Raw genomic sequence first — 25,567 nt, forward strand, 5'->3', positions numbered from 1 at the left:
CATGTCCTCAGGAAAGTCTTCCCTGTTTACCCACTCTAAATCAGCTCCCTTTTATATACAATCGGTATCTGCAGATGCAGAAGCTGTGGATACAGGCTGGCTGTAAAGGACTTGAGGGGTTGAGGTATCCACAGGGAGTCCTGGAACCAATCCCCATGGATACAGAGGACAGGCTGTAGTCTCACAGCTCTCTTCCTTCTTCCTCAGTCACCTGTTACAGCTTGGAATTACGTATTTCTAGATTATATCATGACTATCCATCTCCCTCTCCATGCTGAGCACAAGGACCATGTCTCTTTTCCCCATCATTATATCTCTGCTACATATTAAACACATTTTAGAGACTGACATGATCAGACACTGAAGCATCTTGAGTGAACGAAGGAAAGGCTAGAATAAGGATTTGCTATTCTATTACTTGACAATTGGTAAGAAATAGATGAAGAGCTATAAGAACTTTTTAATTACTATGGTAAAAAAAACAAGGTGGATAATTCATCACAAATTTTGAACCATGAAAGCAGCAAGGTATTTTTTTCCTAGTATATTTGTCCTTCCCAAATCAGAGACTCAGTGGTGCACTGTCTGGCTGTTGCACCTCACTTCCAGAAACAAGAGGGCAGTCTCATCCCCAGTGGCAGGATCACTGCCCAAGTCAAATTTACAGCAAACTCTGGAATTCTGATGCTGAGAACCAGACCCTCTTGAACCTAGTGGCCTTATTTCCTAAATGTTGCCCATAATAAGGCCAGTTTTATTTTCCATTTGTAAACTGTAAATCAGAAATTCAATGTTGAATTGATTCCAGATTTCTTCTTCTTACTCTCTGTTGCCATGTTCCAAAGATAGTCTCACTTTCTTGAAAAATTTCACTATAAACCAGAAAAGGGGAAGATCAACTACCCCTTCATCTTCTTTCTCTTTTCCTAGGCTTTCCACACCACACTTCACAGTGCCTGCCAAATCCAGCCATACCCACCTAGGAAACTCAGAACAGACATTTTGCTTCCCACAGTTATCAAGTGGCTCCTAACTCAACACTGTATTTTTAAAATTTGGAATTGTCAATGTTTATCTGTCAGTGCAGTGAAGAATCCAGGCCTTTGCATAGAGCCCAGCTGTTTCTCCCAGGTAGGCTACTCTTACCTCACTTAAGAAGGTGAAGGATATTTGTAAAAGAAGACTGCAGTGGTTCAAGGTGGCTAATGGTTTTATTTTTTAAGGACGCAAGAAACTTACAGTGTATTTTGGCATCAAATACAAATTATATAAATTGTGTATAGCTGTAGGCAGATTGGCACCTGTGGATAGTGGGTGGTTGAAGATTTATACTCAATATTTAGTCAACAGCTCAGTCACTGTCATAGAAATGTCTCTGACTTCTTTTAAACATTATTTGCTATTTCACGTTCATAAGTTTAGGTAATCATTTTCCTGACCAGTTATATAAAAATAATTTTTAAAATAATACATCTCAAAGACGTTTGACATAATAGAAAATGGGGCTGGATGTGTGTTTATATACATAGGGTAACTGAAAGAGCATATTTCCAGTTGGCAGACCTGCAGCAGGCCATTTAACATTTCTAGAACTAAGATTCCTTACCTGCAAAATTTAAAAATAAACCAAATTAGGTCCAAAGCCCCACTCTCCTTCTCATTAATTTTTTAATTTACGTAATAATCTGATGGCGTCTCACTTACAGCATTAATCAGATCTGACTTGTGTTTTAGGCATCTGAGTTTGTCATACTTTACCCACTCTCTCTACCTACCCCAAGTTCAGGCCCTGGAAGCCAGGGATTTTGTTTCATTCATTTGTATGTTCCCTGCTATACCCAGAAAGTACCTTGAATGCTCAGGTGCTCAGAACAGATTCCCAATCAAATGCGAGTGGCCAGGAGTGAGCAGAGCCCCTAACACCACGGTTATATAGTCTGGAATGTCTCCCCAAAATTCCATTGTTGAGGTTCTACCCTGCAAGACCTCAGAACACAACTTTATTTGGAAATAGGGTTCTTACAGATGTAATTAGTTGTTAAGATGAGGTCATTAGGGTGGGCCCTAATCCAGTATGACTGGGGTCCATATAAAAATGGGAAACTTGTGCACAGACACACACACAGGAAGAATGTCACGCGAGGATGAAGGCAATGATTGGGGTGAGGCTTCTACACCCCAAGGCATGCCAGTGATCACCAGCAAATGTCCAGAAGCCAAAGGAGAGGCTTGGAACATCCCTCAGAAGGAACCAACCCTGCAAACACCTTGATCTTGGAATTCCAACCTCCAGAACTGTGAGACAATAGATTATTGTTGTTTAAGCCACTCCATCTGTGGTACTTTGTTACTGCAGCTCTAGGAAGGAATATGCTCACTGCTTTACCACTTGCTGCCTCAATAGAGGTACAGCAACGAACTCCGCAGGGCCTCCATGGTGTTTACCAATGTCGCTGCCAGAGGGCCGAGCCCACCTGGCAGTTGTCACCAGTATCTTCATCCTCATGTAATCTCTGCATCTGGCTACCTCCCTCACCCTGTCTCTCTCCATCCACCCTCCTGCTTGGCCTTGGGGTATTTCAATATTCTCCACCTTTTCTTAGAATGGTCCTTCCTCCTCCTTGCCCGAAGAGGAACCTGTGTTCCCCTAGAAGAAACCACTGTCTAGAATCTGCAGCTACCTTCAGTGGAGACTGTTGGTCATTCACACTCCTCATGCCTCAAGGCCAAGACTTTGAGTTGTTCAAGACCACTTCTTCCTCTTCCCCTTGCAAAACCTCCCACTTCTTTAAGGTTCACACTGTACCCTCTGCTCTCTGTCCCCTGGCCATAGTTACATCATTCACAGATACTGAGAGAAAAGTGGTAAAGAATGCAGGCTCTGGGGCCAGGCTGTCTGGGTCTGAGAACTAACAGACTTGACACTCACTAGCAGTGGTGCTTGGCAAAGTTTACAAGCCTTTGTAACCCTCACTGTTCTCATCTATAAAATGAATGTAACAATAATATATAAAATTCATAGTGCAGTGCCTGGTACTTGATAAGCACTGAATAAATATTAGCTATTATTATGTGAGTTTTTAGGACTGAGTCATCTTCATCTGCACCTTAATGACCGTCTTCTTTGTCGATGCCTTCCATACATGTGTGGATGACCCATCCCAAACCTGGATTATTGGTTCTTTGATCTCCTTACCTCCAAAGACCTTCTCCTTCACATCATCTGAACCACTGATGCCCCTGGTCACATTCCAGCCTTATCAACTCCAAAATCTGTATTACCTCCAACTTCTGAAATTAAAAAGATCCCATACTCCAATCACAGATGTTAATGTTTTGTCATATGTGCTTTGTATTTTTTTGAAATAAATTTGTCTACTAGTAAAAACATATATATTTTCAAATACTCTCAATATAAAAATTATATGACCTTGGCCAGGCGCGGTGGCTTATGCCTATAATCCCAGCACTTTCGGAGGCCGAGGCGGGCAGATCATGAGGTCAGGAGATCGCGACCATCCTGGCCAACATGGTGAAACCCTGTCTCTACTGAAAATACAAAAATTAGCTGGGCGTGGTGGCACATGCCTGTAATCCCAGCTACTTTTTCGATAGTGTTAGAAACCATCTCCCTCTGAGACTGTGCACCGGCCTTGCAGTGAAGTGAAGATTGTTCCCCAATCTCTCTCCAAGCATAGTATCTCTCCTGTGCACTCACAGAGTGTGTGTGTGTGTGTGTGTCTTTGTTCATGCACGCACACCATGTGGAGAGGTACATCTTGGTAAATTAGGAACAAGCACCATTGAGGGGATTCAATTCACTTTAACCTTAATAGCTATTTCTTAGAGAGACTACAGAAGAGTGCTCTCTCTCTAGCGGCTGCTGCTATTAATAGTATTGCCCTTTCCTCTCCTGAAAGAGTATTAGTTCATTCAGAAAAATCACCATCCAAGTTAGAAGCCATGAAAATCATTTTCCAAACTCTTCCTTTCTAGGTATTCTTCTGGAAATCAATAATTTAATTTACTAAAAATTAACAATTTTTGAAAACCTCTGTGGGTACCTTCACCTGTTCATCCTTTTTTTTAAAGACCAGTTTTTATCTGCTCAGAGGGCTTAAAACATTCTCTTATACTTTTTCAAACTCAACCTCATCACAGCCCACTGATATTTCCAGAATCAACAGTGACTTCTAGGAATGGAGCTCCTTTCTGTTAGACAGCTCTCCCACAGGGTTACACATGTTGCCTCCAGATGACTTGGCTTTCATCTTAGAGTTTGTAATCAACCCAGGATGTGGATACACGCTGCAGGTGAATTTTTAGCAAACCTGGAAGATATCTCCACATGAAGCAGGTAGAAACTTCAGTCCATAAATGCACATGTGCAAGAGACCAACTTTATTTTTTCATTATTCCCTTTCCATTCTGAGCCTCTATCCTGCAGAGGTAGCAGGCAGTTAATCCCCAGCAAACAGCAACTCTGCTTTTCCTGGGGTTGACCTAACATCCTGGGGCCAGGGAAAGCCTTCATAGTAGTAAGACATTGCTGAGGGCATTTGCAATTTGTCCACACACAGTCTCCTCTGAGACATCTCTCATTGCTGTCTGTTTATCCCTTCAAGCCTGGCTGTTCTTGCTACTACGTATGTTCCTGGGGACCATGAACTATTTGGTTTCTATGCTGTACTGGGGCACCAGAGTCTCTGTGAAACTATCCAAGACCCAAATATAACGTGCTGCCAGTTACTCTAGTGGGAGAGGTAGGTGTTGCTTCCATGGGCATCTAACCTAGGATATAAGAAACAGATTGCCCAACCTCAGTATCTTCTGGATTCTTGGGGGTTGACTCCTTCCCTAAGACTTTCTCTGGAACCCACCTACATCTCTGCCCTCCTTACTCCCCTTCCATCTATTTCCCATCGTCACCCAACCTCCCTGTACTGAAGGAATATTTTATCTCATCCAGGAGAATAATTTTCTCTGCCTCATAAAATTTCTTCCAGGCATTTTTCCTGGAGTCCTCCTGGCCTGGCCTACCCACTCCTGAAGCAACAAAGCACATGACTGCCTGCTGCAGCCCCGCAGCGCTGTGGAGTTTCTTGAGCATCCAAGGCCTTCCCAGGGTCTGGATACTCTCAGGGCTCCCAGGCTGGCTCCTTTTAACCAATCCTGCCTCCATGTAAATGTCACTTCCCTGACCACCCTATGCAGCCACCCATCACCCTCCACTACCCTGCTTGTTACAGCTCATCATTTTTTGTTTCTTTCTTGCTCACCTGTTTATTGTCTGTATTCCCTCTGGACTGTAAATTCCAGGAGAACAGAGACTACCTCTGTCTTGTGGTTAAGAACACAAACTTTGAAGCCAGCCTGCCTGGGTTCTAATCTCAGCTCTGCCACTTACTAGCCGTGTAACCTTAGGCAAGTTACTCAACCTCTGTGACTTAGTTTCCTCACCTGTAAAATGAGGGAAACACACCTCATAGAGTAATTATGAGAATTAAATGAGTCAATGCCTGGCACATAGTAAGTACTATAAAGTGTTTATTAAAAGAAGTATTTAGCACTTAGTATAATGCCTTAATCGTAAGAGATGCAGAAAACGTTTTTGTTGAATGTAGGAATTCATAAAAGAATGAATGAACACTACAACTCCAAACAAATGTAGTCTTCCAACTGTGATTCACTTGCTCTGCTAGCTAAGTCAGATTGCAACAAGATCAAGGCTATTTGCTTGAATCCTAACAAGGGCAGCATAACTTATGGCTTTGTATCAACTAACTACATCCCTAGCCTGTGTAGCCATCTAGCAATTGCACTGTGCTGTTTACAGGTTGTAATGAATGAGAGTCTGAACGGGTCACTATTGGTCTGTCACAACTAGTATACGAATCATACATAGTACATGTCTTATTTACTCTAATTTTATAGTTTTATCTGCTTTGTAATTGATAGTTCTTGTTTCTAATCATCCTATAAAAACTATGTAATTTGCCAACAATTCCAGAACCTGAAAAGAGTAGTATCAATTTAATTATGGTCCTCTTAATTTATATACATACATCTATATGTACATATTTACTCAAGTAGCTGGTTATGATTAGGAGATCATAATTAGAAGATTAAATGATAAGCCAAGTATTTAAGGGATAATCTATGGAAGTGTCTGAAAAACCTTTCTGCTGATCAGCGTATTGACATCTTATTTTCAATGTGTAAAAACAACAACAAAAAAGGAAAATATAAGATATTTAAGAAGATATAAAAATGGTTCTTACAGATGAGTTATTACGAATTTAAGATGGTCTCCCCTATCTACAGAGCACAGGCCTTCTTGTGTTATCATTTGTGGGCATTGAGACTCCTGAGTATATACTTTTCTGTTAGGTTTGCTTTTCCTCTGTCCACTCCAGGTCACTCTACAGGAATCAATGGCATTGTCAGCATGGCCCAGTCACAAAGAAGCATGGCCCAGTAAGAAAGAAGATTACGCTAATATTAACAAATAGAAATGAGTTAGAAGGATATATTTACTGTGGGAAGATCTGGCCTATATCAGTATATTCTGAGTGGCCAGCACAAGTCTGCCAGGGAGGACAGGGTGGGCCCCTTGATCCCACGATGAAGGGAAAATTACTATTTCCCTGGCCCAAACTTATCAGCTTTTGAGGAGCACAGGGTTGTCATGGGTAAATGAGAGTCCCTTCATTTACCTGTTCATACAGTACATTTGAAGTTTAGTCAAGGCATGGAAAATATGAAACTTTTATCAACATGACTAATGGAATGAAGACATAAGTCAGACACATTTTGCAGTGACCAACCTCTCCGATCCTGACTGCACAGTCATTCATTGCTAATTCACATTGGGTTTTCAGTGGGGTTCATAGAACACCAGCAGTTGTCTGTACCTCACAGAGCCGGACGTCTGAGAAGTTTAGTGAATGTTCCTCACAGCAACATGTTCTATATTCCACCATTAATTCCATAAAGTACTCGAGTAGCCTAACTTCTAATTTAACCTCTTCTTTCTGCTTTCCTTGGGTCTCATGTTCCAATTTTAAAATCCACATAGCTAGAAGGCCACATATGGAAATGATATCTCCCTGTTACACTTGGCTTTGTGTCAATATTATGATTCATTTTATACATTTCTTCTCCAGCCCGAAATCCCATCATGTTTTGTTCAGCTCACTGGAACAAAAATACATTACCATATCATTTCCCCACTGGAAAACATACTACTGCCATTTTTTTTCATGGAAATCAGTCTTTAATATTTGTTCACTGATCTTCACCTCCCCCACCAATGCCTCTCTCCACCCCTGCCTAAAATTACTCATCATTCTAATAAGTTAATATATTGGAATGGAAAAAATTTGCTTTCAGTCTCAGGGATCAACTTATGATCATCTTAAATCAGCCTCTTTTTAATTGATGAGTCTACAGCAAATTGCATACTTTGGTTTACTCTGTAAAAAATACAATTACACTAAGGCAAAGCTGGTTATGACTCATGTATAATGAAATGAAAACAGTATCATCATTAAGCACCAAATAAAGCCATTGATTCCGTGTATTATTCTGTCAGTTTTAATTGAATTGCATTTCCCCCTTTCAGTTCTTAATTACGCAGTTCATGCTGAATCTTTATTTTTATGCACAGAATAGGATAATGTTCTCTTCCTCCTTACCTTAGTGTCTAAAAATATAAGCCTATTGAGAACAGAAAAGTCTTTGTTGGTCTTAATTAAAGCAAAACACCTGCTTTTATCCTGGGAGCTGAATGTGTTGCTGTACTGTGAGACTGTTACCAAGTGAGGGGACAATAGGGCTGCTTCCTGTTGCATGTCCACCTCCCTGACCTGTAGTCGCAGCCTCTTTCCAAATTCTATCAGAAGAAGAAAACATCACACTCTCTGGCAAAGGAGGTCCATGGGGCCTCTCCAGCCTGCTAATGAGCATTAACTCTTGTCTAGACTGTCAGGTCTAGACAGAGCAAGGCAAAGTAGATACTGCTTAACTTGGGGGCAGATGTGATTAGTGAGATAACAGTCAATCTGAAAATTCATTCTTTTCTTCAGTTAACTTGCGAAAGACCTAAAGGCAAAAGCAGGACTCTCTTCTCTGGTAATATGTCACATAACTGAGATTATGTGCAAGTGAAAATGAGCAAAGGGAGATGGAATGTCTATCAAACCTAGATTTAAAGGAAATCCTGCTACCACAGTGTAATTTCTGTAGTTGAAAAAGAGACAAAGGGAACACAACCTCTACCCTCCTCTCGTTCCATAATTGTGTTAGCTGTGTCGAAAGTGCTTCTGCCAGATTCAGGTAAATGCATCACCCTAATACCTGCACAATTTTATTTCTAGGATTCAATTCACAGGAGGCAAATGTTCTTGTGTAAAGATATCAAGTGATAGTGTTAGGAAGTTATTCATCTTGGACCATATAATAAAGGCTATCTTGGAATTCAGAACCAAAGAATGAGCTCTGGTCAGTCTTTGGTGTCCCAATGGTATTCGATATAAACTGAAAGATTATTATCATTGGCTTGAAACCCCAAATGACAAGGGCCTGACTCATAATAAGTATTTAGTGGGAAAGAGGAAGTGGCTGCTATTTAGACTTAACCTTAGAGTTGAGGGATTGTCCTCCTCGGGCTGAGAACATTTGATCTAATGCGTTGAAGGGCTGGCCCTCCCTGGAATATCTCCTACCTCTGGCATATCAAACTATGCTCTCCGTGCAGCTGCATCTCCAGCATCCATGCTAATAGAGGACACTATCTTGGAATGAGAAGAGGCACTAATCATTCTCGTACTTATTTTACCCATGTTCAAACTCATCTGCCAATATTTCCTTGTGCAATGTGCTGCAAAGCATTCTAATAAGCTTATTCCAGTTCCATCTTTTTTAAATTCCCAACCTATCCTTTGATAAAAGTGAGGAGAGAAAGGAAAATGCCCAAGAAATAAGAAAAGGGATTTAGGATGGGAAGAGGGAACTCATATTTATTGCGTTATGTTACAGGCACTATTGGGTTCTATACATTAGTGACCCGTTTTTGTTGTTGTTGCTGTTGTTTTTATATCAATGACCAGGTGTGTGTGTGTGTGTGTGTGTGTGTGTGTGTGTGTGTGTTTACACACATATTTATGTATAGGATAACAGGGAAACAAGATAAAGTGACTTAGATACTAGACAACCAAGGGTTAAATGTAAATTCTAGGACATGACTCTACATATTTATAATATCCCTGACTTCAGATTCTACAGTAACAGGTAGCCGGTAAGTCTATAAGTAATGTTGATTTTCCATGTTCATTGTTCCTAATGTTGCAGACTAATGCATATGCCATGGTAACATCTATTTCAAATCAATTTCCTACAAATGCCTTTCACAACTATTTTGTTTTTATTAATAAATTAAAACACAGCATACTTGAGCAATGTATTTTTGTTCCGTGCAAATTCACAGAGATCCAAAAAGATTATGAAAGAGATAAAATTTGCATTTACAAGAGACTCTCCTTCAGAAGGGTTTATGAAATTATTCTTTCACTATTCAAAATAGGAAACCATAAAACAAGGAGATTATAATAAATCCTTGGCAAAAATTCACATGAATACTTCCTGCCAACATTTTAATTAAGGATAACAGGTTGGCTTATCAAATATAATTGAGGGAATATTGACCAAAGGTTGGTTTGTCTAAGGGGCAGGCAATGGAACATGAGGTTCTAGTCACAGCCTCTCTCACATTTCCCCTTGACTCCCTCTGCAAAGAGACATTTTCCCTCACCTTGACTTCTCAGACCTAGAAACAGATAAATCAGAAGGCGCAGCTGGATCTGACCCCCAGGTTCTGTGGAAGTGGAAAGCATTCTGGTGCTGATGGAACTTTTCAAAGTTAGACACTAAAGGTATCCCCATGCCTTTGGGGATCCAGTAGGATTCTCATGCCAGAGGAAGGCTCATTCTTCACCCTGCTGTAACTTGGGCCTCAGCAAATTCTCTGATAAGATTTACTGAAAAACTTCCAAATGTAGGACAACATAGATTTCCCCTGCCAGCACAAAGGAATAACTTTCCTGAGATTTAAAAACCATCATATATTCAAGGGGAAAAAAAAAGGAAATTGACTAGCAAAACTACTTCATGAAATACATCTCTTGATTCCCTAATGTCATCCTCTTTATGAACCAGATTTTCTCATGGCCTAAACTACTCCCTGATTGTAAATTAAGCACCATATGAATAACCTGCCTGATGGTATTACAGTGATCTAAGGTTAATGTTTAACTATTAACAGAAAATAGGATTCCAGGTACTATAACCTGAGAAGAGTACCATTAGGGTACCATTTAGAAAATTCTGTTTAAGTCTTATGATAAAGGAGCAACTTAACAGCTAGAGAAATTTGAGCCAATGAAAAAATTGATGTGAAACGAATCTATCCCCTGGGCTGGGGTATTTTATGTTTCAATATTGAAACTTGAACATTTTTTTACACCAGAAAAGTTATTCTTAGTAGTTGGCAGAGTAAATCCATGTTATCGTGAATTCTGAAGCAGTTCAGCTGAATCTAATTAGAACATCTGCAGATTTATGCAGCTTTCTGTATATTAAAGTCCTAACCCTTGTGAAATAAATATTTCTCCTCAATCCTTTATTTTTACCCTTCTCAGGGTTAATCAGACTAATATGGTATAAATTTTAACAACCATTTTTATGATCCCAGGATGAATAGTGCAATACAAGTCTAAAATATCAAGATCTTATAAATAGTGTCAGTATGTACTGGCTTTCAATGCCTTCCTCCTGGCCATCAATTTTGGCTTAGAGAAAGGGAAACAATTATGAACTCAGTCACTTGCTTCTTTGTATTCGTTTTTCAGAGATTTTCAAGGTGATCCATGCATTTCTGGGATGTTGAGGAGAACGTGTTTGGTCTTACTGTCTCTCGATAGAGAATTCATTGAATCATGTAGGCAATTAAGCTAAAAAGGTCAGTTTGGTTTTACCACTTAGACAAATTACTCAAACTCATGTAGAAAATGAGTGTTTTGCTAGAGTTATCTTTAAAATACTTCTTGGGAAACAAGGCTACCATGTTTCTTTGGTAACAAAACACCTAGATGTAGCACTTCATATTAGGACTTTTGTCTTAACCAGCCTTCTATGTTAGATCAGGCTGATAAGTAATTTCTACTTCAGTCATATAATACCTCAAGGTGTTACCAAATAGTCTTAAAATTAGTTTTATCTCAGGCTGAGAAGCACTGTAGCAAAAAGAGGCCTAATCCTGGAGTCAGAGAGCCCTGTGGAAGCACCAGCTATATCACTGGTTGGAAGTGAACCACTGGGCAATAATCACACACCTAGAAGCTTAGATAATTCGTGGGTAAAGAAATACCATTTGAACCAACAATCCCATTACTGGGCATATATCCAAAGGAATATAAATCATTCTATTACAAAGATACATGCGCACGTATATTCACTGCAGCACTATTCACCATAGCACATTAATGACAGACTGGATAAAGAAAATGTACATATACACCATGGAATACTATGCAGCCATAAAAAGGGATGAGATCATGTCCTTTGCAGGGACATGGATGGAGGTGGAAGTCATTATCCTCTGCAGACTAACGTGGGAACAGAAAACCAAACAACACATGTTCTCACTTATAAGTAGAAGCTGAAGAATGAGAACACATGGACACAGGGAGGGGAAGAACACACTGTCAGAGTGGTAGGGGGCAAGGAGAGCATCAGGATAAATAGCCAATGTACGTGAGCTTAATACCTATGATGGATTGATAGCAAACCACCATGGCACACCTTTACCTATGTAACAAACCTGCACGTCCTGCACATGTATCCTAGAACTTAAAATAAAATTCAATTGAAAAAATAAAGAAACTACTAACAGAAAATTCTATGATTCCAGAGTGAGGAATAATGCATCTAATCAGAGAAAAACATGGTTTATTACTTAAAAACAGATAGGCGTATTTTGTCTTTGAATCTTGAATTTTAAATATTTGTTTTGAGAATAAAGGCCACTAACCCACCAAAATATAACAAGGTCTGGTTAAGGAGGAAAACCCCTAGGGAAAGTTTTCAGCCGATTTCTTCAATATCATATTAAAGACTCCCACATATAGAAATCCAGAGTAGATCTGTAGGGAGCAATGAAATTCTACATCGTGATATGAGGCACGATATTGAAAATGCTGTATGAAATCTTGGTTCTGTCGCCCAAGATACAATAATAATCGACGGGTAAAATAAGGATTTACCCAGCAATTTTAAAGATTAATAAAATCATATGTATAACTAGTACATGCTCAATAAATGAGAGCTGAGATACAGAGATGGGACCTTTAAAAATGGAGCATGAAAAAAGAGACCCTTTTCCTTGGCAGTTAAAAAAATGGAACATTTGTTTAATTAAAAAAAAACTTGTCAACTTTTTTTTTTTTTTAACAAGCACTGGCAAATTTTATTAAAGGGAAATTTTGCATGGTTTATTTTTCACCAGTCTCTTCTGGCATGCTTCTAATGGTGTCAGAATCACCTGGATCAATGACAGCCAGTGTGCATACTCTGTAGTATTTTCCTCATGCTGCGTCCAGTTCAATATTATTGCCACTGTAGTGATGGACACCAGTTTTGACCAACATTGCATAGTACTCTATTTCTGATTTCTTCAAAGTTGGACAGTTGTTACAGAGAATGACCAATTTTGCTTTGCCTTGTCTGATCATCTTCAGAGTCTGCTTGTACCCCAGCACATGCTTCTCACTTTTTATAACAAGTTAGAGCCTAGAATTGATCAACTCCAGCGACTTTTTTGTCTTCTTTGCAGCCACCATCTTTCTGCCTTAGGTGCGGGATGGCCCCCAACCAGGAGCTGCTGCTAAGATGGCCCGGGAGCGAGAAAGGCCATTGTCAACTCTTAAAAGACTGATATAGGGTTGGGTTTGGTGGCTCATGCCTTTGATCCCAGCACTTTGCAAAGCCAAGTGAAAGATGGCTTGAGGCCAGGAGTCTGAGACCAGCCTGGGCAATATACCAAGACCCCCATCTTTAAAAAATAAAAATAAAAATAAAACCCTAAAAATTAGCTGGGGTAGGCCAAGCTACTCCAGGGGGCTGAGGCAGGAGGATTGCTTCAGCCCAGGAGTTTGAGACTGCAGTGAGTTATGATCACACCACTGCACTCCAGGCTGGGTGACAGAGCAAGACCCCATCTCTAAATAATTAAATAAAATAAATTTTAAAAAACTATTATAAACAAATTCCATCAGGTTCTTCTAGTCAATCAGTGCTTTAAAGCAGTGGTTCTCAAAGTGTGGAGCCTGGATCGATGTCAGCATTATCATCTGGGAACTTGTTAAAATGCGAATTCTTGGGTCCCAAGGCCTACAGAATCAGAAACTTCTAGGATGAGGCCCAGCAGCCTGTGTTAACAAGCCTTCCAGAGGACTGTGCCACATGCTTAAGGTTGAGAAACACTGCGTTAAGCCTTCCTTCAAATATCAGCATAACTTCAAGGCTTCCACTGTCTCAACGGTCTTGCAGAAGGTCCCTTCTTTGTCTGTTAGGATGTGCAGATTCCTAGTAGATTTGCTGAACAATCTGAGTCTCCACTTCCTCCTTCTTGGCATTCATCTCCTGCTCTTTATTCAGGACTAATTGATGTTCACACTGGCCAATTAGTCAATGCTACAATTCAAATGGCCCCAGCTGTATCCAGAATTAACATGAAAGCTTTCCTAAAATATTTGAGTGGGTTTAAAAAAAAAATCACAGATTTTCCTTTTCAAAACAAGCATTTGGGCCCATTTTTGTTCAAGTATGAAGGTGAATTTTTCATGTATTATTTCCTCAATATAATTATTTTATGTGTTCGTTAAATACAGAGACTGCTAAAAACTTGTTTGTTGAGACTTCCACAAGTTGATAAGTAATAGGATAAAATGTGCATCTCCTTTATTTAACTACCCTAACCTGCGTATCAGTCTCATCTCACTCATTTGTTCATTCTACAAATATGCATCAAGCACCTATTATGTGCCAGGCACTGTTCTAGGTATGAAGGCTTCAGCCATAAACAAGACAGATGGGGTGAGACTGGACAGATTGGAGGGGAGTCTCTTCCTGCTACAGCTTGCATTGTAGTGGAGGACAGAACACTATAAATAAATCAACAAATTAATAAGTACAATAATTACAGGTTGTATGAAACACTCTGCAAGATAGAAACAGGATAATGTGATAGAATCCCTGGAAGGGGTGGCTTCCTTAGACAGGGTGGTTGAGAAAGGTGTCTTTAGGCAGATTATATCTGAACTTAGTCCTGGAGATTGAAAGGAGCTACTTAAACGAAGAGGTGGAGGAAAGCGGAGGAATTCAGGCAGAGGATTATACAGCAAGCAACAGTTTTGCACTTTATGAAACATGAAATAAAGCCATAGTAAGTCAGCGGGAAAGAGTGTTGGGGAAACATCATTAAAAACAAAATCTCCTCCCAACACAGAAAATGTCTCTACAGACTAGAAGAGAAAGAAAGTAATCTTATTATTGAAAAAGCATTGAATAAGAATATGATAACTATCACAGGTAATCCATTAAGAGATTCCAAAATTCAAAAGACATCTCATCCTTTTACCATGTGGTACATACTTGCCATCAAGATAAACAATAACTACTCAAGTAAGAGGACTTGGCAGCACCATTTGTCACACACAGCTCTTCCTAAATTTACTTGGTAGTTGAGGTGACCATCTGTGTTAACTACTGGCTTTATTCAACAGAAAAATAAAGTTCTCTTTATGATAAGAGACAGTTTTGCAACTTGGAGCGAGGCACCTGCCCTCCCACAGAAATGGGGAAATAGGGGCACTATCTTCCTTGATTCCATTTGAAAAAGATGGCTCCCAGGGCCTTGAGAAAGACATTCCTGGGTCTAAAACTGGCCAGAAGCTTATTTAGCTTTCAAAAAGATTTGCATATATTTCACAGAGACAGAGAAAGAAGTTAACAATTACAAGTTTTCTAAGTAAATGCTCTAAGAATAAGAGGTTGGGGTGGGGAAGTCCTTCCTTCTATTTTCAACAACAAGAATTAAGCCTCTTAATTTTAAATTGTATTGGCCCTTACAAAAGGCATGAATTAAAGTAACAGGGACCAAATTATGCAGGATCTTAGAAGAGTTTGCCATTTACCCTCAGAGAAATGGAAACCCGCTGAAGGTTTGTAACATGATCAAATTTATATCTTTAACAAGGCATTTAGCCCCCGATAGAATGTACTGAGAAGGACACAACGTCACTTTTGTGATAATTCTTGTTAAAAATCCATAACCCAATGCAGTCATAGAAAACAGCAGATGAACCTAAATTGGGGAACATTCTATCAATGAACTGACCAGTACTTTTAACAAATGTCAATGTTATAAAAGGAAGACTAAAGATCTGTCACAAATTGAAGGATACTAAAGAGATATGACAAGCAAATGTAATGTGGGTCATTGGATTGTATCCTGGACCAGAAACTTTAGTGGAAAAACTGGTGAAAATTGAATAAGGCCTGTAGCTTAGTTAATAGTATTACATCAATGTTAATTTCCTGCTTTCCAAAATTGGTTATATATGTAAGATGTTAAAATTAGGAGAAGCTGGATGAAGAATATATGAGAACTCTCTGCACTATTTTTGTAACTTTTTTATTAATTTAAAATCATTTCAAAATAAAAAATTAAAAAGCGAAAGAGCTTTAAAAACATTTTAAAATATCATTTATGATACTGAGTTAATAAATTATTAAGGGGGAAAATAGAAGTGGGGAGGGAAGATAGGAGGCTAATGAAAAAAATTGCAGGAAATAAGAGTTTGAAGATGGTGGCAGCAATTATGGAGAATATTAAGAATCAAGATTCATTTTGGGTTCAGAACTGACAGTACTCGTGTATCTACTGAGTGTGAGAATTGAAGGACAAAGGTAGTTTCTAGAACTTTGCATAAGTAACTGTTGGGATGTGCCATTTTTTCAAAGAGAAGGCACTAAGAAAGACATAAGGTTTTAGGCTGGATGATCTCTGGTTTCAACCTCTCCTCTACAATGTTATATCACAAATCCAGCTCCCTCTGAGAAAGCAGTGAGCGTTGATCAATGTTATAATGAACGATATATGATTTTGACATTATTCTTCATAGAGGTGGCCACAGACACTTCAAATCCCAGTTTAGACCTATGTACAAGGTACAACCATCAAGTAAACTAGTCTAAGACTTGTTTCTTACCAGCATTTAGTTTTTAGATTGATTTTTCTTTTCCTCCTCTCACCCCATTACTTTAGACAGCAAACTAGTCAGCAACAAGTTGTTAATCAGAACCCTGGCTAAACCATTTGGTCCTCTTAATTTAGCCAACTGTGGAAGCCAAAAAACAAAACAAACAAACAAAAAAACCCACCACCTTTTTACTCAAAAAGTCAAATTGCACTATGTGGACTTACAGATTGTCTAATTTTAACTAAACTAAACTTCACGAGTATGGATAAAAGATAATACTAATACAAAAAAAAATGACAGACCAGACCTTTTTAATTCTAGCATCAGCTCCTCATCTGCCACACTACAACTTAAAAGTAAGCACAAATTTAATCAGAAAAAGCAGTAGCATCTGACTCTGTATTTGTAAAAGAATAAATAATTACAACTTACCCCTTCCAGGGAAGGATGACTTTTTACAGAAACTGAAAATGTCTTTACTTTTGAAAAGAAGTCTATGCTATGCCTCCAACCCATTCTGAGCATTTTTGAACTGGTTGCTTAGAAATGTTTTCATTAATACATGATTTTGCCACCATAAACCACGTAAGTCTTCCAGACGGTTCTCACTGTGGAGAAGGGAGGTCCCCACAGTGCTTCTGTGCCCCCACCCCGCATCCTCATCTCCAGTTTTCCAGAGATTTTAACACCCTGACTTTTAAGGGGACAGGCACCTGTTTCTGTCTTTGCTGGCCTGAGCCTGGGACAGGCTCCTTCAACATGGACCTGTGGCAGTCCTGGGGAAAGGATGGCACATCTCAGCAGACCCTTCGATGGGGACATTTGGACTCAGAAGTCACACCACTTGGATTCACAAAGTGGCCCAGCCACTTGCCAGCTCTGTGACCTTAGGCAAGTTGTGTATGTCCTTGAGCCCCAGTTTTTCATTAGAAAGTGGGGATGGACATAATGCCTCCACACAGTAGTGAGAGGATCTCATAAGCCAGAGAATATAAAGCTTTTAATACAAAGCTTAATAAAGGTTGGCAACTGTTAAACTAAATTAAAATTGCGCGTGAGGATGCCCCTGTCCTGAGTCCTTAAGTAATGAACTGCAACATAACATAGTACATTAACTAAACCCTAACTTAGGAGTTGAAGTAACGAATATTAATAGCTGGTCTCAGTCAATCACAGATCACAGTAGCTGAGCTCCAGCCAATCACAGTCAGCCAGTTGATTTGAATTAGGCAAAACACCAACCTGTTGCCTATGACAGTGACAGGGAAGTCACTGTCCCTGTGACTTCCGTTTTCTGACCATAGATGTCTGACCACATTGCAGCCAGGGAATTCTTTGAACCTTTTCTGGTTCTGAGAACCAGGTGCTAGAATCGTCTTTATGATTTTTAAATTGTAAATAAAAGCCAATTCAGATAATGAAAGTAAATTTGTTGTAATTTTGCCTTTTGACACTACTATTGTCCTACTATGTTTCCTAGAGGCAGGGAGCTCCTTAGTTTTTGGTTTCAGAATTGTCCTGTCCTGGGTCAACCACTGTGTTCCCCTTAGTTCAAGCATGAGCCATTTCTAAAACACACAGGTCTCCTAACATGAGCACATTAAACTGAATAGAAAATATTAAAAAATAACAGCAAAACTTAATGACAGTATCAAGAAGAGCTCATCTATCCTAGTAATCAATGTACAATAAAGCTTATGACATACCATTTTTATCTATGAAGTTTGAAATTTTAAAAAATACATGAAAAACATATTAAATACATATGTACAAGTATTAGTAAGGTGAAGCGAAATAAGTATTTGCATATGCTTCTAGTGAAACTGTAAATTAGGGCAGCCTTCCCAGAACCCCAAATCAATTTGACCCAACAATTTTGCTTGAGGAAGTAACGCCATTTTCTTCCTTCCAGATAGCAGAACACGTTATAAGGCTATAATAATTAAAACAGTATATGATTTAAACACAGAACAGAGATATGACCTTTTGATATATTAAGTTGATATTTTTTAAGATCAGTGGCAAATGATGGAATGGAAAATAAATGGTTTAAAAACAACTAAATATTATTTGGAAAAAGCATGAAGCTGGATCCCCTCCTCTTACCATCAAGCAAAAACAAATTTCAAATAGATTAAATATCACAACATAATAGCCCTAGAAGGAAACATATGTAAGTATTTTTATAATCTTTGAAAGGAGATGGCCTTTCTCAGCATAGGCATAAGACCTAGAACTCATGAAGAAAATGACTGAATTTGTACTGCAATTAAAAATATGTATATGGCGGGGTTGGGCGCGGTGGCTCACGCCTGTAATCCCAGCACTTTGGGAGGCTGAGGCGGGCGGATCACAAGGTCAGGAGATCAAGACCATCCTAGTTAACACGGTGAAACCCCATCTCTACTAAAAATACAAAAAATTAGCAGGGCGTGATGGCGGGAGCCTGTAGTCCCAGCTACTCGGGAGGCTGAGGCAGGAGAATGGCGTGAACCGGAAGGCAGAGCTTGCAGTGAGCCGAGATCATGCCACTGCACTCCAGCCTGGGTGACAGAGCAACACTCTGTCTGGAAAAAAAAAAAAAAAAAAATGTATATGGCAAGAATGGCCATAATAAAAAAATTAAAAAATAATAGATGTTGGCATGGATGTGGTGAAAAGGGAACACTTCTACAATGCTGGTGGGAATGTAAACTAGTACAGCCACTATGGAAAACAGTGTGGAGATTTCTTAAAGAACTAAAAGCAGAACTACCATTTGATCCAGCAATCCCACTACTGGGTATCTACCCAGAAGAAATGAAGTCGTTATATGAAAAAGATACTTGTGCATGCATATTTATAACAGCACAATTCGCAATTGCAAAAACGTGGAACCAACCCAAACGCCCATCAATCAATGAGTAGAAACTGCGATGTGATATGTATGTGTATATATGTGTGTGTGTGTGTGTATATATATATGTGAGATATATATCTACACACACACACACACACACGCTATGGAACACTACTCAGCCATTAAAAAGGAATGAGTTAATGGCATCTGCAGCAACCTGGATGGGATTGGAGACTATTATTCTAAGGGAAGTAATTCAGGAATGGAAAACCAAATATCATATGTGGGAACTAAGCTATGACAATGCAAAAGCATAAGAATGATACAATGGACTTTGGGACTTGGGTGGAGAGGGAAGTTGTGGGAAGGGGTAAGGCAAAAAAGACTACAAATTGGGGTCAGTGTATACTGCTCGGGTGATGGGTGCACCAAAATCTCACGAATCACTACTAAAGAACTTACTCATGTAACCAAATACCACTGGTTCCCCCAAAAACCTATGGAAATAAAAAAATTTAAAAATAATTTTAAAAAGTGAAAAAATGAAGAAAACACATTTATGGCAAAAAAAAAAAAAAGCACTATAAGTAAAATTAAAAGATACATGATGGATTGAAAGAACACATTTGCCAGGCATAGAAAACAAAGAGTTAAAAGTTTCCATAAATCAGTTAAAAAGATATAATTTAATAGAAAAATATATACATAATTCAAAGAGAAAATTCACTGAAATGGAAATACAAATGGACATAAACATTGAAAAGATTACCAGTTTTAAAAATTATTATGGCAATATAAATTAAGCAACATATTCTGCTTATAAGGTTGGCAAAATTTTGTTATGTTACAGAAAGTGCAGAAAAATGGAAATTCACACTGCTGTTGAGAGTGTAAATTGGTACAACCTTTTAACAACAATTTGGAAATATTCATCAAAATTAAAGGGCCACACATCTTGTTACTCTTCTAGGAAGCTGTATTAGATAAATACTCAACATGTACACAGATACATGTCCAGAAAAGATTATAACAGGTTTGTTTATAATAAATAGAAAAACAAACAAAAAAGAATAGTCCAACAACCCATCTGCTGGAGAAGTATGGGTGGAGCAAAAGACACAGTGATTCAGCTGAAAGGGGATGTGGAATCAAAAAAGATTTTAAATAGCAATTAAAAAATAAAAATAGCTCAAGTGTTATAATCAAGCTATTGCTTTAAATAGTTCATCTATAATAAAATACAGCCATTAAAAATGATGCTTTTGAATATTTACTTAAATAGGAAAAGATTCATGGTATACCAATTAGAATGAGGCTATGATATCATATGTTAGGTATGACCCATATTTGCAACATACATACTCCAAGGAAGGATACACACAAGTATGTGAACAATGGATCTCTCTGGGTCGGGTAGGAAAGAGGTTACAAGGTAGTTTAATTTATACTTCATGTTTGTATTTTCCAATTTCTTCAATAGTCACAATTAACTTTTGTAATTAAGAAAGTGAAAGCTTAACAACAACAAAAAATGAAGTCAGGAGACAGAGACGAATCCCTGAACTAAAGCAGAGTACTTATTTTATCTTTCTCTGCAAACCCCAACTACCTAAAATGAAATGCTTTATGTTTATCTTACACATGCAAATACAAAATGTTTTAATTTTATCTTCAAAGCATCCACTGTACCATCCACATCCGCATCTGTTAATCTCTATTTTGGAGTTTCGGAATTCATATGGTGGGATTTATGAAATCCACATTCTGCTGTCAGTCTTCACACTAGGGGTTTTAGAAAATAGTATGAATGAAATGTGCTAACCCTGGCCTTGGAATGCAATCATTCTACAAAGTACATTTATTTTTTATTTTTTTAACCAAAGAATCAATAGACGTTTCAGCTGCTATATAGAAAAATACTCGCTTTCAATATGAAAGCTCAGCAGCAATGGGAAGAAAATATAATGCACTGCAAGAAAGGTTTAAAGTTATAAACTTGTGTGGCCATGCATAAAAACTCCTAAAAACTGTGACCATCCAAGGGTTTCTTTCTGAATGGGTCTTTTATTCCAGTGAGTTGGCACAGTGAAGGATGCGCTGCATTGTTCTGACATCACACCAGGGTGAAAACACATAGTTCTGTTGACATCAATACAATGAACTACAATATATTTTTTATATCCTCTGTAGGTGTTCTGAAAGGAACCTATTGGTGGAAATGTTAAAAAAAAAAAAAATTGCAGGGAAATCCCTGCAATGAATGGAGTACTAAAGCATTTCAATTTCCTAGGAAAAACTGGGGCCTACTTAAAAATGTGATGGTAACATGAAGCATACAAATGGAGAAGAATTTTCAAAGGGAACATACAGAACACTTTTCCTGTGTCACAGTTTATTGTGCAAATTCCATATATCTTAGTATAATGCAGTATGCATTAAAAAATTAGTTTGTCAAGAAATCTGTTCATAATACACCTCAGTAGGTCAAGAGAAATGTAATTTTGATGTAGACATAATTTGATTTCTCACTCTGCTCTGTTGTCTTCGTGCTTTCTGGTCTTAATCAAAATTGTCTTTTATTTGAATTCTTATGAATGAGTCTTCTTGTAGACTACATGGTCCCTCCATCGTATTTTAGAAACTAAAAAATAATTACCAAATGTCGATGTGGTTGGTACTATAGATAGCAAGAGATGAAATAAAACCAGTGGGAAGCCAGACAAGTAAGGAACAGATGCAAAGTGTGGACTCTAAGGGGTCTTGGATACTGAATATTCAATTATAAGATCTCAGAGTCTTGTTACATGCAGCTTGATTCAGAAACAAGAGAAGCACAAGGGAAGCTACTCAGCAAAACTAATTCATCTCAGCCATGTGAATGTATTCGTCTCCTATGACCCTCACATTGTGCAAGACAGTAGCTCCAAAAGAACTAAAGGAATTAGGGCACGTCATCATTTTCTAGTTTAATTAGATTTTTTATAGATATTAATTGAAAACAGTATAATATAGTGTGCTCAAATTAATATAGCCTGCATTGTATACAAGTGTCAAAATGAGTGATTTGGGATTCTCTATGCAAGCATTTGCTTTCTTACATGAGCCTATCTGTATAGTATAATATCCATATAGTATAGTAATTCTGTCTAAAAATGTGGAGAACACCTAAAATAAATGTATGAATGGGACAAATCTTCAATGAAAACATTTTATAGAAACCAATTTAAGTTTTAATTTGATTAATGTACATGATTGTCAGAGAAGAGGCGAGAATTTTTTTATGTTTATTAAAATAATTATTAAGAATTTTAAATATTTATAATTGGATAGAATATAAATAACATAGAATTTACTATTTTAATTATTTTCAAGTGTTCAATTTTGTGGCATTAAGTACATTTTTATTGTTGGGCAAACATCACCACCATCCATCTCCAGAACTTCGTATTTCCAAATTGAAATTCCATATCCGTTAAACAATAACTCCCTACAGTAAGAAATTCTAAATGCCGGAAAAATATCAACATGTATACAATGACATCATTTGCAAGTCAAAGTTAAAATAATGAGAAAAGGTTTTGATGTGATATGTTTCCCCAACTATATGTGTAACCTCTTTTGTGGCTTTTTGCTATATTCTAGCATTTTTATTCACTAGTACTATCATTAACTGTATATTTATCATCTAATTAGCTCCCTATTTTCAATTAACCCCCAACATACCAGAAAAAATCATCGTCATTTATCATCTGAGTCCAATGGGTCCTTTTTAAAATATATATTTTAAGTCATTTTACAAATAATTTATGGAACAATAAAGAGATAATGAAAAACTTATTTAACATTTCATAAGAAGTTAAACACAGCACACCTCACTGGGTCAAGTAAATGCTGGAGCACAGGCATTGTAAAGGATGAAATAGCACTGTCACACACTTTGTGTGAGTCCCATCACAAAATATTGGTGGACTAGACTGAATCCTTCCTGATTGAATGACAAACTGAATGAAAATACCATATTTTCTTTTGTGCCCCTAGAAATGTATTGTTCACTCATCTTTTCTTGAGTTGGAGAAAATTCAGGCAGAATATCACCCTCCGAAAACTCATAATCTCAAATTTTGTGTGTATGATTAATTTCAACATCATCACTCAAAAGTAGAATGCTGCTCTCCACCTCTTTGCATGTATGCATTGATTCATCTTAAATTTTTGAACCAGATTTATCTATCTCTTTCCTTTATCATTTTGGGCAGAAAATATAAACTTTGAAATTCTTCACTCTTTTTAATGGAAGCTAAAAGCAGCAGACCACAAAGATGGTGTCTTCCATCTCCTCTTATACTATTCTTAAAAAAATGATATATGGACACAGGAAGGGGAATATCACACTCTGGGGACTGTGGTGAGGAGGGGGGAGGGGGGAGGGATAGCAGTGGGAGATATACCTAATGCTAGATGACGAGTTAGTGGGTGCAGCGCACCAGCATGGCACATGTATACATATGTAACTAACCTGCACAATGTGCACATGTACCCTAAAACTTAAAGTATAATTAAAAAAAAATGATATAATACTTTGGGCAATGTAGTTAGAAAGCTGAAGAATTATGAATATATTATTCTTCAGCCTCAAATTTAGGGAATTCCATGATTCTTATGTCTTACTATTTTAGTCTGCTTAGCCTAATTGTTAATAATTGATGAGTAATGATGAAATAATTCCTAAGATGATGTACTAACACAATGTTCCAAGATGTAAAAAAAAAAAAAATATTAAGATCACTATAAGAACTCATTATGTATCTTGGATTTTCAAAAGAGTTTAATGGGCCTATATAGTAACTGCAAGATTTAATTTTTTTCTGTTTAAAGTAATAGTAAATTTTCTCTTTGTTCTTTGGAAGGCTTTGAATAAATAATAACTATCAGTCCTTACAAATAGTTAAAACCATTTTTAAAAATTTCAAATGCAAATCAGATCCAATGGGCCTTAATGGCATACCAATGACATGGATTTATTTTAGAACTAAATTTTATATCACTAACATGGGAAAACCAATAACATTTGCCATTTTGGTTACGATTGTGTCCCTTTATATACTCCACCTAAAGTGACAATGGCTTTAACAGATATATTTCTCACAGAAATGTAGTCCAGAGAGAGACAGTCCAACCTTAGAAATGGCAGCATCGTGGCCATTAGGGACAAGTATCCTTCTACTTTTCCGCTCTGTCATTCTCAGGATTGCCTCACTATCCAATTTAGCTGTTGTTGCTCCAGCCATCTCATCTATATGACAGGCAAGAAGGAAAAATGGGCCTAGGGAAGAAAGTGTGCGTGCCCTAGATTAGTCAGTGTCCTGTGAGCATTTTTACCAGGTGTCACCAGTGGCATTTCTGCTTATCTCACTGGCCAGGACAAAGACACATGACCACACCTAGGTGCAAGGAAGGCTAGGCCTTATAGCCTTTTAGCTGGTACACTGCCACTGCCAATAATGGGATTCGTTAGGAAAGAAGAAGCAAATAATGGATACTGGATGGCAAACAATAGTTTATGCCACAACTACCAAAAACAGAAGATGACTACAAACACATACATGAAAAACAAACTATGATTAAACTATAGATATATACCGTTTATAACTAAAGTTCAAAGTCCAAAATCTTCTCACATTTGGTTTAAAAGGGAAAATATAAAGCACCAGAAAAATATTAAAAATCTTCTCTTTGACCCCAATCAAAAGCACTGAAAGAGAAAATAACTATTTTCCTTTAGTGATTCGATAATTTAGTGATTTAGTATTATTTAATGTCATATTTGTGTAACACGTAAAAATCACTTCCTAAATGACCAGTGGTATGGAGCTCGCATTTGGGGAAAGTCTGCCTTTCACAAAGAAATCATGAAAGGAGATAAGATTATAGAGGTAAAATGAGGATAAAGAGTAATAAAAGACTTCGGTGCTAAATCAAAAAATTCTAAATTAGAATTTTGGAATTTATACCTGTAAGGGTATTTAGACATTATCCAACCATAGAATCATAATATCACTGTTTATTGCAGCACTGTTCACAATAGCCAAGATAAGGAATCAACCTAAGTGTCCATCAATGAATGAATGGGTAATGAAATTACGTACATATATACAACAGAATACTATTCAGTCATTAAAAAGAGTGAAATCTTGTAATTTGCAACAACATGGATGGAATTGGAGGACATTGTGTTAAATGAAATAAGCCAGGCACAAAAAGAAAAATACTGTATGTTCTTACTCAGATGTGGGAGCTAAAAAAAAAAAATTGAATTCATGGAGACAGGGAGTAGAATAATGGTTACCAGAGGCTGGGAAGGATAGTGTGCAGGGGGCAGATAGAAACAGATTGGCTAATGGGTACAAAA

General features: G+C 37.8%; 1 protein-coding gene and 1 pseudogene across 1 annotated transcript in view; one reads left to right on the forward strand and one right to left on the reverse strand.

Annotated features, from left to right (window-relative positions):
• The window catches only part of CDH20 (cadherin 20), a 222,160-nt gene that overhangs the window by 58,982 nt on the left and 137,611 nt on the right, over positions 1 to 25,567 (forward strand). The gene's annotated exons all lie outside the window — the stretch shown is intronic.
• On the reverse strand, positions 9,677 to 15,823 carry LOC129137869 (large ribosomal subunit protein eL30-like; annotated as a pseudogene).

This window comes from Pan troglodytes, chromosome 17, assembly GCF_028858775.2.
Source record: "Pan troglodytes isolate AG18354 chromosome 17, NHGRI_mPanTro3-v2.0_pri, whole genome shotgun sequence".
In the NCBI taxonomy this organism is placed as follows: Eukaryota; Metazoa; Chordata; class Mammalia; order Primates; family Hominidae; genus Pan; species Pan troglodytes.